Genomic DNA, 14,195 nt, shown 5'->3' with positions numbered 1-14,195 from the left:
GACCCTCTGGGTCCCTCAGGGAGGAGGACGGGACTTGCTTGCCTTTCTTTGAGCCCTTGGATACGTGAGACTTGAGAGGATTTAAAAGACTTACTGTGTCCAGAGACTTACTGTGACAAATGCCAGGAAGTTTTGCGGGGCTTTTAAACAGATGCCATCCATTGCAGCAAATGGAGCCACCGCTAACTACCTTTGAAGGGTCCAGCTCACACATTTGTTATTTATCACCCCAGGACTGCTGATGCTATAGGTATTACCTCCATTTTACAGGTGAAGAAACTGAGGCTGAGAGTGGTTTACTAACTTGCCCAGAGTTCCACAGCGGGGAGGTAGCAGAACCTGAGCTGGACTCCAGCACTGGCTCAGCTCACACCTGGACTCTGATGAGAAGACCAAGACTTTATGCTTTAAAATAGGTGATTTGTTTCTTTAACCACTGAGAGCAGTGCATCAGAATCACTTGGTAGGCCCCACCCCCAGAGCTTCCGGTTTAAGTCTGGGTGGCCAAGCATGTGGGGGGCCAACATGTTCCCAGGTGATGCTGATGCTGCTGGAACCAGGACCATGCTTTGAGAATCGTTGCTTCGGCTGAAGGTTGGGGGTTCCAAGAGGAGCAGGGGTCCAAGTTTGGCAGATGATCCCTGGTGTTTTTACATTTTCCTTTTATACCTGAGGTTCCTGGTTGGGGTTTTCCGACATTATTTTGCCACCCTCTGGTGAGAATAGCAGCCATCAGCTAAACAGACAAGCCTCCCTGATGATATTGCAAGAGTCATCAGAGGCATAATCAATTGCTATCAGACGGGCAGGAAACAATTCAGAAGCCCAGGGGATTGCTGACCAGCCTTCAGAGACCGCCTCACCATCCTTCATTTATATTGGACATTTATAGCGGACAGCTGTGGGAAAGAAGGCAGATTCAGAGAATGTGGAATTTTAGAGCAGAGACAGGCCTTTATAAGATTCCATCTGCAATTCGTCTTTCTCCCATTATTAGAGTTGGGGAAACTGAAACCTTCTCCAAACCACACAATCACTATTAACAAACATCTTAGATTCCGCATTGCCTGTGAATTGGCCAGAATTCTGTGTACTCATATCCTGCTCTGTTACATTCCTTTACAGTTGCTAACATGCTACTCATTTGTATGCCAGGTATTCCTGGCAGAAAAGCCAGAACTTCTACAAAGAGGACTGTATTTTCAGTTCGGGGAGTCCCTCCTCTCACAGGTGATAAATAGAAGCAACCAACCTGGCTAGAGTATTCCCTTAACAAATCCTTTGTGATAGCTATTGCCATTGCCCTAAGTGAGGGCCTCTCTCTCTTGAGCTATTACAACAATGCTGTGAAGAGGGCATGGCATACAAGTTACAGATGAGAAACCCCCAGCTCAGAGAGGCAAAGTGACCTGCCCAATGCCATCCAGCTGGGAAGGGGCAAAGCGTGACTCTCACCTCCTTCTCTGATTCCAAATTGTGCTTCTGCTGCTTCCAGCTGTTGGGTGTGAAAAAGACAGTGTATGTGTTTGTTGAGGGGAGAGTGGACAGAGGGAAAAGAAAGAAGCATTGATCACCTACTCTGCGCCCAGGATTGTGTTGGATGCTTTACATTTACTGAATATGATTATTCCATGAACACCTCTTAAGTCTGTAGAGTTTGGCATTATTATCCCATTTCACAGATGAAGAAATAATCTCAGAAAAGGTGACTTGCCCAAGGGCATGCAGCTGGTGATTTAAATCTGGGTCCTGGCTTTTTTTTTTTTTGGAGTACGCAGGCCTCTCACTGCTGTCGCCTCTCCCGTTGCGGAGCACAGGCTCCGGACGCACAGGCTCAGCGGCCACAGCTCACGGGCCCAGCCGCTCCGCGGCATGTGGGATCTTCCCAGACCGGGGCACGAACCTGTGTCCCCTACATCGGCAGGCAGACTCTCAACCACTGCGCCACCAGGGAAGGCAGGTCCTGGCTGTCTTGATCACACTGTCTAGGGGCAGGGGAACATATGGTTACCGCTGTTTAAAGGGGGCCAACTCCTAGGCAGTTGCAGTCTTTGTAAATGATGTAATATCAGAAGGTAGCAACAAGGGGTAGTTTGGGGATTCCTGGCACTTTGCAAAATTTGGAAGAAAAACAGGAGGGATAAATACTACAAAATGCCCAAGGAGTAAACTTGATAGGAGTTAAAGGGTCGGTAAATATAATAAAACGTTGATTTCTTTCCTTCTTTTCAAGGTCCTTCCTCATTGACTAGCTATTCTTTGTGTTGAAATGTCATTGATCTGCAAGTTGTTAGTCTAGGACTTAGAATCTAAGTGGATCTTGATGGCAGACATAAGGTGTTCTGGGCCCAAGGCCTGGGCGGGAATATCTACAGTAAATCTTCCCTCTAGCAGCCCCATGTGCCCAGTGAGTCACTCTCTTGTCCTACACTCAAATCTTTTGCTAAGCTACCTCTAACTTTATATCAGCTTCACGCCACCTCCTAGTAGGACCTGCTAGCTATCTTGGCTCATCTGAGTCTTCTCTATCTTAGGGGCAATTTAAACCTCATTCCTCCTGAAGTCTTATCTTTGCTTAGAGAGCACTTATCTTGGCCGCTCCCCTGATATAGCTGCTGTTTATGTTCTGTGAGCTGTTCCTTGGTCAGCCTCATCGCATACACACAAGACACCTCACAACCCCTTTTTAAAATCTGGCCTATATTCTAGCGCTGAACAGCTTGTCTTGTAACTTTCCTGTATCTCCAGCACTTTACATATAGTAGAGTCTTCATGAATATTTGGTGGATGAATGAATACATAGCCTGGAGCTATCTTTTTTGAAGGAGGGAAATTATTTCCTCTTGAATACTAAGATTCAGGAGGGCTGGCACCATGTTTTAATTGGTTCTATCCCCAGGCTCTAGGACAAGGTCTTAGTAAATATTGAATCAACATTCTTTAAAAGAATACATTTTCTGGACCTGTTTACACATTGATTCAAGTAGCTCCCCAAATGTTCTGACTTGGAATAGATTTTCCTCCTGGAGGACTGAGTGACCAAGCCCTTTCTTTTTTTTTTTTTTTTTTTGTGGCCGCATTGCACGGCATGCAGGATCTTAGTTCCTGGACCAGGGATTGAACCTGTTACCCCCTTCAGTGGAAGCACAGAGTCCTAACCACTGGACCACCAGGGAATTTCTGACCAAGCCCTTTCATACAGAGCAAACAGAATGAACCCACCTTCTCCCTTCATGAACCACCTCTTTTGACCTGTTCTAGACCCTTCCCCAGAAGCTACTCTGGATGTGGGAAGTTCCCAGATGGCCTAGAATGAGACCCCAACCTGATGGTGACTGTCCTGTTGAGGGGGGGAGGGGTCAGTCTCCCCCACAAACCTGTTTCTCCTGCAGGCTGCCCCATCCATCCTTTCAAGTGCCTTTAAAATCCTTGGAGGCATCCTCGATTCCTCTCTTTTCCTCACATTCCACACTTGGTTCATTAGCACAGCCTGTTATGTCTAGAATCCAACCACTCTGTAGCACTCTATCACTATCTTGTGGTCCAAGTCCCCCTCACCTCTCTCCTGGATTACTGTGGTAGATTACATCATGACACGACTAAGCCAGTTCATCGCAACTGGGTTCAGTGTTGCCGTAGATCTCAGTAATCTCCAGTCATGAGTGGTAGATGAGCGTACCTTGCTACTAGCAGGGGGCGCTGAGGCAATGCAAGCCAGTTTTAGCCTGAATTCTGTGCCACGGACCATCACTGATTAGCAAGCAGGTCCTCGAGTTATATGACCTCCTCTGTGAGCTCAATGAAGACCCAGATATATGTCCTGGCTGTTCCAAAAAGCTTCCTTCTTGAAAAGATTAAGTTCAAGGCAGAAGCAACAATATTTGAGGAACAAGCTTCAATTCAGGGTCAGGCGATGGCATCTTCACTCAGCAGCTTGAACCCCAGACCAGACGGATTCCTAAGACCTAGAGCCCATTGGAGCTCACTAGATTCTTATGCCTTGCGGTGCAAGAGCAGAGGCACATGGACAGCACATCGCACATCTGGAACACTGCCTGTTTGACTGATGGACAATTATTTTGGCCATCAGGTTGCTAATGAACAGACCCTCTGCTGAAATGGCATTAAGACAATTGAAGCACTTGCAGAAGTGCCTCTGGAGTGTGGCTTCCGGGTAAAGTCCCTGCTGCCTCCACGGGAACAGCTCTCAAAGTGTGGTCCCTGGGACCTTTTCAGAGGGTCTGTGAGATCAGCACTATTATTATTTTCATAATAATACTAGGACATTATTTTCGTTTTTCACTCTCATTTTCTCCCAAGCACAGAGGGGAGTTTTCCAGAAGTTACATGTGTAGTATTGCCACAGGTTGAAGGAAGAATCAGATATGAGAATGCAGCTGTCTTCTATTAAGCCAGACTTTTTAAAAAAATACTTATAAGTAACTTTTCTTTTTTTTTAAAATTAATTAATTTATTTTTTGGCTGCATTGGGTCTTCGTTGCTGCGCACGGGCTCTCTCCAGTTGCAGGGAGCGGGGGATACTCTTCGTTGCGGTGCGCAGGCTTCTCATTGAGGCAGCTTCTCTTGTTGCAGAGCACAGGCTCTAGGCGCGTGGGCTTCAGTAGTTGTGGCACACGGGCGCAGTAGTTGTGACTCACGGGCTCTAGAGCACAGGCTCAGTAGTTGTGGCGCATAGGCTTAGTTGCTCTGGGGCATGTGGGATCTTCCCGGAGCAGGGCTCAAACCCATGTGCCCTGCATTGGCAGGCGGATTCTTAACCACTGCACCACCAGGGAAGTCCAAGCCAGACTTTAAAGATATTTACAAACATGTACAGTGGTTTCTCAGGATTGTGGAAGATTGCTTCCAGGACCTGCCCTCATACCAAAATCTGAGTCCCATAGTCGGCCCTCCATATCCACGGGTTCCGCAGAGGAGGGCTGACTGTAAAACAATGCCACTCTTCTCACTAAATACTTTTTGTTTTCAAATATATCATTTTTCAGGACTTGTCCCTGTTGCATCTACTCACCTCTGCTGTGAAAGCATCCATACACACAAATGGGCCTGGAAGTGTTCCAGTAAAACTTTACTTATGGACACTGAAATTTGAATTTCGTATGATTTTCACGTCTCACAAAGTATTATTCTTCTGATTTTAAAAAAATGTAAAAGCAATTCTTAGTTCACAGGCTGTCCAAAAATAGATGGTGGGCCAGATTTGACCCCCGGGTTGCAATTTGCCAACCCCTCCCTGTTCTAGGGGGTTCAAACCAATAACACACACATATACATCGTGTTAGTTCAACTGAAATGTTCAGACAATATAACGGCTTTCTCGTTGTTTCTGCAAATGACCCCTGAAGGCTATTCTCAACACAGCAGCCACACTGATCCCTCTTTGCTCTAAAGCCACCAGTGACTTATCTTATTCAGCAGAGAAGCCAAAGTCCTTCCCATGGCTTGGAAGACCCTACATGATCTGCTGCCCCATCCCTCTGACTCAACTCCTTCTTCTCTCCCTCTCATTCTGCTCTAGCCCGTTCCTTGAAAAAGCCTGCTCTTTCCTCAGGGCCTTTGCACTTGCTGTTTCCTCTGCCTGGAATGTCCTTCCTGCAAATAGCCAATTAATTCACTCAAATGTCTGCTCAAATATCACTTCTCAGTGAAGTCTTTGTTTTCTTTTTTTTAATAACAGTTTTATTAATATAATTCATATGCCATGCGATTCACCCATTACAATTCAGTGTACAATTCAGTGTACAATTCAATGGGTTTTAGCGTATTTACAGAGTTGTGCAACCTTCACCATGATCAGTTACAGAACATTTTTCATCACTCCAAGCAGAAACCCCAGACCTATCAGCAGGCACTCCCCATTTCTCCCCAGTTTGCTCAACCCTCCCACCAATCTACTTTCTGTCTCCGTGTATTTGCTTATTATGGACATTTCAAGGAATTAGAATTCCATTAAATGGAATCAGACATATGCTCTATTGTGATTGAATTCCTTCACTAAGCTTAATGTTTTCAAGATTCATCCATGTTGTAGCATGTTTCTGTACCTCATTCCTTTTCAGGGTTGAATAATATTCCATGGTATGAGATACTACAATTTATTTATCCACTCATCAATTAGTGGACACTTGGGCTGTTTCACTTTTTGGTTATTAGGAATAATGCTACTATGAACATGCATGTACAAGTTTTTGTGTGGACATGTTTTCATTTCTCTTGGGTAGATACCTAGGAGGGAATTGCTGGGTCATATGGTAACTCTGTTGAACCTTCTGAGAAAATGCCAGACTGTTTTCCAAAGTGGCTGCACCATTTTACATTCCCACCAGCAGTGTTATCGGGATTCCAATTTCCCACATCTTCTCCAACACTTGTTGTTACCTGTCTTTGTGATTACAGACATCCTAGAGGGGGGTGATGAAGTGGTATCTCATGGTTTTGATTTGCATTTTCCTGAAGGCTAATGTAAATAAAGGCTTTCTTGATCATCTTATTTTAAATGTCAACCCCTCCTCCCTTCTCTACCCCCTCCCCCACTTCCCTGCTTTATTTTTCTATAGCACTTATTTCACTTATTTATTTGTTGTCTCTCTCCTCCCTCAGGGGATAAACTCCAGGAGGGCATGATTTTTGTCTGTTCTGTGCTCTGCTATATCCTCAATGCCTGTAGAAGCTCTGTCCAATGGAAATAGAGTGCGATCCATGTATGTAATGTTAAACTTTCTAGTAGCCAAAAAAGGTGAAAAAAGAAGGAGGAAACAGATGAAGTTCATTTTAATAATATTTTTATTTAACCAGATATATCTAAGACATTGTTATTTCAACAAGTAATCAATATAACAAATTACTAAGGAGATACTTTACATTCTTTCGTTCAGTCTAAACCTTTGGAATCAGGTGTGCATTTCACACCCTTCTCAGTTTGAACTTGCCACATTTCAAGTGCTTAATAGCCACACATGGTCAGTGGCTTCAGCACTGAACGTGGGCCTAGAACATTCATTTTGTGAGTGTATGAACAACTCCCTCTTAGAGACGGTTTGACTAGTCACTGCCCTGGGGAGGAGGACTTTCATAAACATATTTACGTGAGGTCTTGCATGTAAGTGGTAAGCCTGGGCTTGGGTTTCCAATCCCTGCTTGCTCACTGTGACCTTGGGCAAGTCATTGTCCCTCTCCGAGCATCAATTTCTTCAGCTGTGAAATAAACTTTATGGTCCCTTCCAAGCTTTCAGCATCAGAGAGGGAGGCGAGGGTGTTGCCTGTGGGTAAAAATGATGCTCAAATGCCTTAGATTCCATACTTTTTGAAGTCAGGTGGCTTTCACCGTCACTGGGAGGAGGGCTAAATCACACAGAAAGATGGTTCTGGAAGACCTCTTGGAGAGCCCTGGTGAACTGGGGGTTTTTGTGACCGTAAAGAGGCCCTGGGATCATGATTTACACAAAAAGAACAAAGGAATCTGTCTGGGAACAACTCACCCCCCGCCAAGCCCCATCACCCTAACACAAACTGTCTCCTAGAACTATCTGTATAGCTCCCCAGCTGCGTGTGCATTCCTCAAAGGCAGGCCCTGAATTATTGAATATTCATTTCTGTGTTTGGAGGATTATTTTGAAGTCTGTGTAGGGAGGATTCTGATTTAGTTCATTTCCCTGCATCTTTTTGATTAATCCAGAAAAATGGGGGATTCAACAGGTGTTTGGCCAATATGTTAGCTTCTGCTTGCTCCAGCATTTTTTAAGATGTTATAAGGTGTCATATTAATCATAAAATCTTCAGAACCCTCTGTGGGGTGAGACTGGGGACCAGGTTTGCCTGGGGATCGTTCCTTTCAGCTCCTCTGTCCACCGTGGGGACTGTGGGAATTGGCTTTCAAAAGCCCATGCCATTAACCGTGCAGCCCACAGGCTGGATTTCTCTAGGGGAAGGGCTGTGCTGGGAGTCATGATCTGCTTTCAGGGAAGGCTTGTCACTGTTTATGTAGCTTCTCTGAACTTAACCTATAGACTTGGGCAGATCGAGCAAAGCCAGGCCCCACCGTGTAAGCAAATAGGAATAGATCAGGTCAATTTGATTCAATCGACATCCCTGGTTTGCATTTCCAGGCTTTACTTCTGGAGAAGTAAGATACTACTCCCAAAACAGGCCTCAGGGGACAAATCTTTTGAGCAGAGTCCCTTAAAAAAATAATGCACTTACGAGTAAATGCATCGTATGTGAGATGGCTCCCCATTACCTCCCAGGACAGAGTCCATGCTGCTTCCTGTGATAGGCGTGGGAGGGTCTCCAGCCTCTCACCACCTGGCCCTTTGGGCTCTAACCCTTGCCTTTCCTACATACCTCATGGATTGTCATTCATCTCCAGGCCTTGGCTTATGGTGTCCCTTCTGCCTGGCACCCCTTTGCCTTCCCTTCTTTCTGTCTGCAAAATTGGCCTCCCTTAGGTCTTGTCTGCTTATAGTGATCTGTCCACTTTGAACCCCCAGTTCCTGAGATACCCCAGGTTTGGAGCACCCACAGACTCTGGAATCTGTATTGCCGCACATGTTACACTGGGTTGGGATCAACAGTTTGAATATTGACCCTCTAGACCAATGTTCTTCATGGAAGGGATAATGCTTCCCAAGGAATGCTTTGAACTGTATGGGATATTTCAGTGGATGCAGTGACAGGAGGGTGCTATTTCCATGTGGCGGACAGGGGGCTGGGGATGCGGGCTCTCCTGCAATATAGCGACAGTCCTGCCCAGCGGAGAATGTTTCTTGTCCCACGGGACTTTAAGAAGGCCAACCAAATGCTCCTGTAGGTAACACACCCTGTAATTAAGCGAGCTTGGAAACTAGTAATTTTACAAATAAACTCAATTTTTTTTTGGCATGGTTTTAACATATGCTGACTTTTCCAGGAACGCAACTACTGTGTAAATCAAGGGAAGACCAAGTTTTGCTTTGCTCAAGAGCTTTAGCAAGGACTTATCACCATTTTGGAAAATCACACCTGTGATGGCAACATGACTCATGATAGAGAAAGAAGAAATTCACCCAGATACCTGCTGGCAAATCTAATTGTTTGAGGATTTTGCTTGACCACGGGATGAGTCCCCATACGACACACCTGGATCCATCTGCATTTGCTGATGTTGCGGTCGCCGTGTTTCATTAGCACAGGCCCCGGACGCGCAGGCTCAGCGGCCATGGCTCACGGGCCTAGCCGCTTCCCGGACCGGGGCACGAACCCGTGTCCGCTGCATCGGCAAGCGGACTCTCAACCACTGCGCCACCAGGGAAGCCCAAAACTCTACTTTTGAAGCTTTTACTTTCAAATGCCAAAAATAAAGTATTGCCTGAATATCGTCTTACATCTCTTAAATCCAGATTTCTTTGTCCTAAGTAGGTGCAAGCACGTGACTGCTTTATTACGTCTCTGGTGTATTAGGCCTAAGCATTTACAGATTGAAACACATTTTATTCTAATGCTCCTTTTATTTCCCTTTTATAGTCATTATATTATATTGATTTTGTCTTTTCATTACATGTATAAGTAGGTTATAATATCCATGAATTTAAAGCGGAGGATATTCAAAATATTTATTAAAGGGCACGGGGGGATCCTAGCTGACAGTGTTGAGAACCACGCTGAAGCCTTAGAGGGCAGGGACTTCACCTCCCCTGTGTCACCGCTTCCTCCCTTGTGCCTAGCACAGGCCTGGAATACAGTAGCAGCACAGACAATCTTTTCCGAATGATGAAGGGGTTGAGGGTGACCCCTTGGCTGAGATGGGGAACAGAGGAGGGAGGGAAGTTTAATGGGGAGAGTGATGAGTTCAGTTTTCAGTGTACAAGCTTGGCAAGCCCTGGAACTTCGAGGGGCAGTGTCTGTGCGGAATTGCTCTCCAAATGCCACTGAAGAGTGGGAAGTACAGTCAGCGTGTCAGTCAGTTCACCTGTTTGGTCAGTAAGCATTGTGAGTGGCTCTGTGTGGGATGGACAGATCAGCAGGGGCTGAGAGGCTCACAGTACAGGTGTGTGTCTCCTCTTGTGGAGGAGACACACACCTGTACTTTCTATTTCCTAGATGGGATGCTGCCTGATTCATGAGTCATTGAATAGAGTCAATTAGATTTTCAAATTTCCCCAGTTGAATTTTGTATTTTGGCACCATGATTAGAGATTGGAATTTTCAGCCCTGCTCCCCATTCTCTCGGGAAGAGAGAAGGGCTGGAAATGGAATTAATGATCCATCACGCCTATGTAAGGACGCCTCCATACAAATCCTGAAAGTGTGAGGTTCACAGAGTTTCCAGGTTGGTGAACACATCTGTGTACTGGGAGGATGATGCATCCCCAAATCCACAGGGACAGAAGCTCCTGTGCTCGGGACCCTCCCAGACCTCACCCTATGTGTCTCTTCATCTGGCTGTTCATCTGTACCCTTTATCATATCCTTTAATAAACTAGTAGATGCATGTAAATATATTCCAGAGTTCTGTGAAGCCACTCCAGCAAATTAATCAAACCTGAGGAGAATGTCATAGTAGCTTCACATTTAAAGCCCATGGGTCAGAAGCACAGGTGACAACCTGGACTTGCGACTGTCATCTGAAGTGGGGTGGGAGCAATCTTGTAGGACTGAGCCCTTAACTTGTGGGATCTGACACTGTCTCAAGGTATATAGTGTCAGAATTGAGTTAAATTGTAGGACACCCAGCTGGTGTCACAGAGAATTGCTTGGTGGGGAACACCCTCCCACACACATTTGGTGACTGGAAGTGTCAGAAGTGTTGTGAGTGTGGCAGTAGTGTAAGAGTTAGGAAAGACACAGGAGGAAAAGAACCAAGGTTTTTCCAATACACATGGATAAATCTTGAAAACATTATTTAATTTCTAAGTGAAAGAAGCCAATCACAAGAGAGCACAAATTGTATGATTCCATTTATATGAAATGCCCAGTGTAGGCAAAGACATAGAGACATAAAGTAGATTGGTGGTTGCCAGGGTCTGGGGTGGTAGGGGGATGAGGAGTAGCCAAGGGAGCAAGCCATGAGGAAGAGCATTCCAGGCACTGGGAACAGCAAGTGCAAAGGCCCTGAGCTGGGACAAAGTGTGGTCTGATCAAAGAACAGCAAGGAGGCATGTATCTAAAAGAGAGTGATGAAGGGGAAAGTGGTGGGAGATGAGAAAAGAGAGGGGGCAGTGAAACTGAGCAGGACCCTGTGGGGCTCCTGGGCACGGAAGACTTTCTGCGTCCCCCGTTGCTTGTCTGTAGGGAACAGACTCCAGCCTCCATGACCTTCCCTGAGTTCCAAAGGGCAGATTCAGACAGTTGCTAATCAGGGAAGGAAGGGGATGCAGTGACAAGGGAGGAGGAGCCAAGAAACAATAGTGCAGCCTTGGGGCAGGTCCTGGTTCTGCCTCAAGGGATACACATAACAACATGTTTGAGCTCCTCATAGAACTAAAACACAACAAATGGAAGATGTCAGCATTCTTCATACCGGAGAAGACCACCTGAGTCCAGAGTAAAGGAACCAGAGAAACTCATCAAAAGATTACCTGAGGGACTTCTCTGGTGGTCCAGTGGTTAAGACTCCAGGTTTCTACTGCAGGGGGCGTGGGGTTGATCCCTGGTTGGGGAACTAAGATCCCGCATGCTGCATGGCCAAGAAAAAAAAAATTACCTGAGACCAGATTAAAGGAATGCAGGCCCTGCACACACCCTAATCTTATCAGCAACCCCACCCTTGAACCATTGCTCATAAAACTCCTCACCAAATCTTCCCAGGTTGGGACACAGTTTTCAAGGGCAGGAACATGCTGTGTTGCCCTTTGCCTGGCAAACCAATAAAGATATTCTTTTCTACTTCACCCAAAACTCTGTCTCTGAGATTCGACTTGGCACCAGTGAACAGAGGCTGAGTTGTTGGTATCAGTAGTAAGACCAGACTGTGTAGGGCCTTGTGGGTCACCGTCAGAGTGCTGGCTTTTACTTGGATGGAGATGAGATAACACTGGCTATTTTGAGCCAGTGGAGGATGTATTTGTCTTATGTTTTAACAGAATCCCTAAGGCAGGAGATGGACTGTAAGAAGGCAAGGGTGGAAGCAGGGAGATGGGTTTGGAGGCTACTGCGTTGATTCAGGCAAGACATGATTTTGGCTTGGACCAGGATGGGAGCAGTGGAGGTGGGAAGAAGTGTCCAATTCTGGATCTATCTGGAAAATAGAGCTCACCTTCAAGTCTTGTGGTCTGAGCAACTGGGAGATTGCAGCTGGATTTTATCGAGCGAGGGAAGACTGTGGGAGGAAGTAGTTTCCCTGCTAGTCTCTGCTCACGTATAGCAAGAAGTTATAGCAGAGCAAACATTTTAAATTTGATATTTTTTTTCCTGAACACTAAACCATAGACACCAAGACCCTAAAGAGTGTTCATAATGATCACTTTTGAGGGCTGTGTGGTGTTCCATTCAATTCATTTACCCTAAATTACATAACCATTTCCTTGTAATTACCTAGACTGTTTCTGATTTAATTTTAAAAATTATAGATAATCCTATAATGAATATCTTTGTGCTGATGGCTTTGTCTTTGTGGATCTTTCTTAGGAGATTTCTCAAGGGATTGATTCTCAGGAATGGATTTACTAAGTGAAAGAGTAAAAACACTTAATAGCTCTTGAGGCACATTGCTAAACTGTTTTCCACAGAGACTGTGGCAGTTTATAAGGCCAGCCAAAACTTAGAGTGTGGAAGTTTCACCATAAATTAGACAGTAGAGGACATTAGCATTTTATTTACACTTTCTAATAAAAGGGGTAAAAGCTTCAAATTTAAAATATTTTTGCATGTACTTGATTATGGTTAAGGTTGGACATTTAAAAAGTTTGTGTTTCTTTGACTGTGAACTGATTATTCAGGTCCTTTGCCCATTTATTTACTAAAGTCTTAATAGTTAGGAAAATAAACTAGGGAAATTCTGTGTAAATAAATTTGTGTTCCTTTTGTAAAAAATGTTTTACAAGCCTTTGGTATGTGAATAATTATATTCCTATTTTGCTGACTGGTTGATTTAAAAATTGCACGTTGATTACAAAAACATTTCTTAGAGTGAAGCACACCTGGATTGTGTAGTGCTGTAGTCACAAATAAGGGCACACCTTCTAGATCCTTCTCTTGAGTGGCAAAGTTTTCCCACCGTCTAGTTCAAACATACCTCGCTGATGGGATCTCTGGCACTACAAAGTGCAAGGGACAGGACAAAGGGGCTTGTCCAGAGGAGAGTGACCTGCATGTTGGAGGAACTCTGGAACATGTATGAGGAGTAGCGGCTGGCAGTTCTGGACTCAGGGAACAGGTCCCAGCTGAGGGGGAGGTAGCTTCTGTCTTCCCGGCGTCCCTCCAGCTGCTCCAGAGTCAGGAAGCTTGTTATGGGAGTTAGACTGGGAAACCTCTGAGGTCCTTTCAGTCCTGAGAACCCGAGCTTCTGAGAATTTGACACTTTTCTGCCTCAAAGTCTTTGCTGGCCTCGGTCCCTCCTTATCACCCCGTCTTAGGCTGCTGACCACTTTGACTTGTTCAAGGACTGATTCAAATGCCTTCTCCATAGTAGAATCTTCCCTAATCAACACCCCTCTCCTGCCCAGCCCTCCCACCCCCAAACCGTTAGAGCACCTGTCACTGGCTGAATTTCTTCTGTGTTTCTCCCTCACTAGACTCCGAGGGCAGGGCTGGGGCTTATTCATTTCCTTGTCCTCACAGTGCACCTGAGAGGGACTCCGCTTAGGAAGCCCTTGTTGAGTTGAATGACCCCCCTCCCCAGGGGAAGCTTAGCAGTTAGGAGAACTGCCTTAGTAATTAGGAGGCATCCTAGTACAATGTCGGCATCATCACTTACTAGCTGTACCTCAGTTTCCCCATGGAGCTGTTGTGAATTAAATGGACCTCTCGGAGAAAGTCATTTCACATTTGTTTTGTAATCACTGACATAACAGATGGTCTCTGGGCTTGAGGAGGATCTCAGTGGTACACAGCAGGGTAGAATGTGATAAGGTTCCTGGGAGAGGTGGGAACCAAGTGCTAGGGGGCTCTGAGTAGGGAGAAGGAACACGTGGGTGAGTCTGGGGGGGCTTCCCAAAGGAACCAATATCTGAGCTGAGTCTTGACAAGTGGCTGGAATTTCA

This window comes from Neophocaena asiaeorientalis, unplaced genomic scaffold, assembly GCF_003031525.2.
Source record: "Neophocaena asiaeorientalis asiaeorientalis breed wild unplaced genomic scaffold, Neophocaena_asiaeorientalis_V1.1 scaffold743, whole genome shotgun sequence".
Classification (NCBI taxonomy): Eukaryota; Metazoa; Chordata; class Mammalia; order Artiodactyla; family Phocoenidae; genus Neophocaena; species Neophocaena asiaeorientalis.
The sequence above is the reverse complement of the archived record's forward strand: the minus strand, read 5'-3'. Positions refer to the sequence as shown.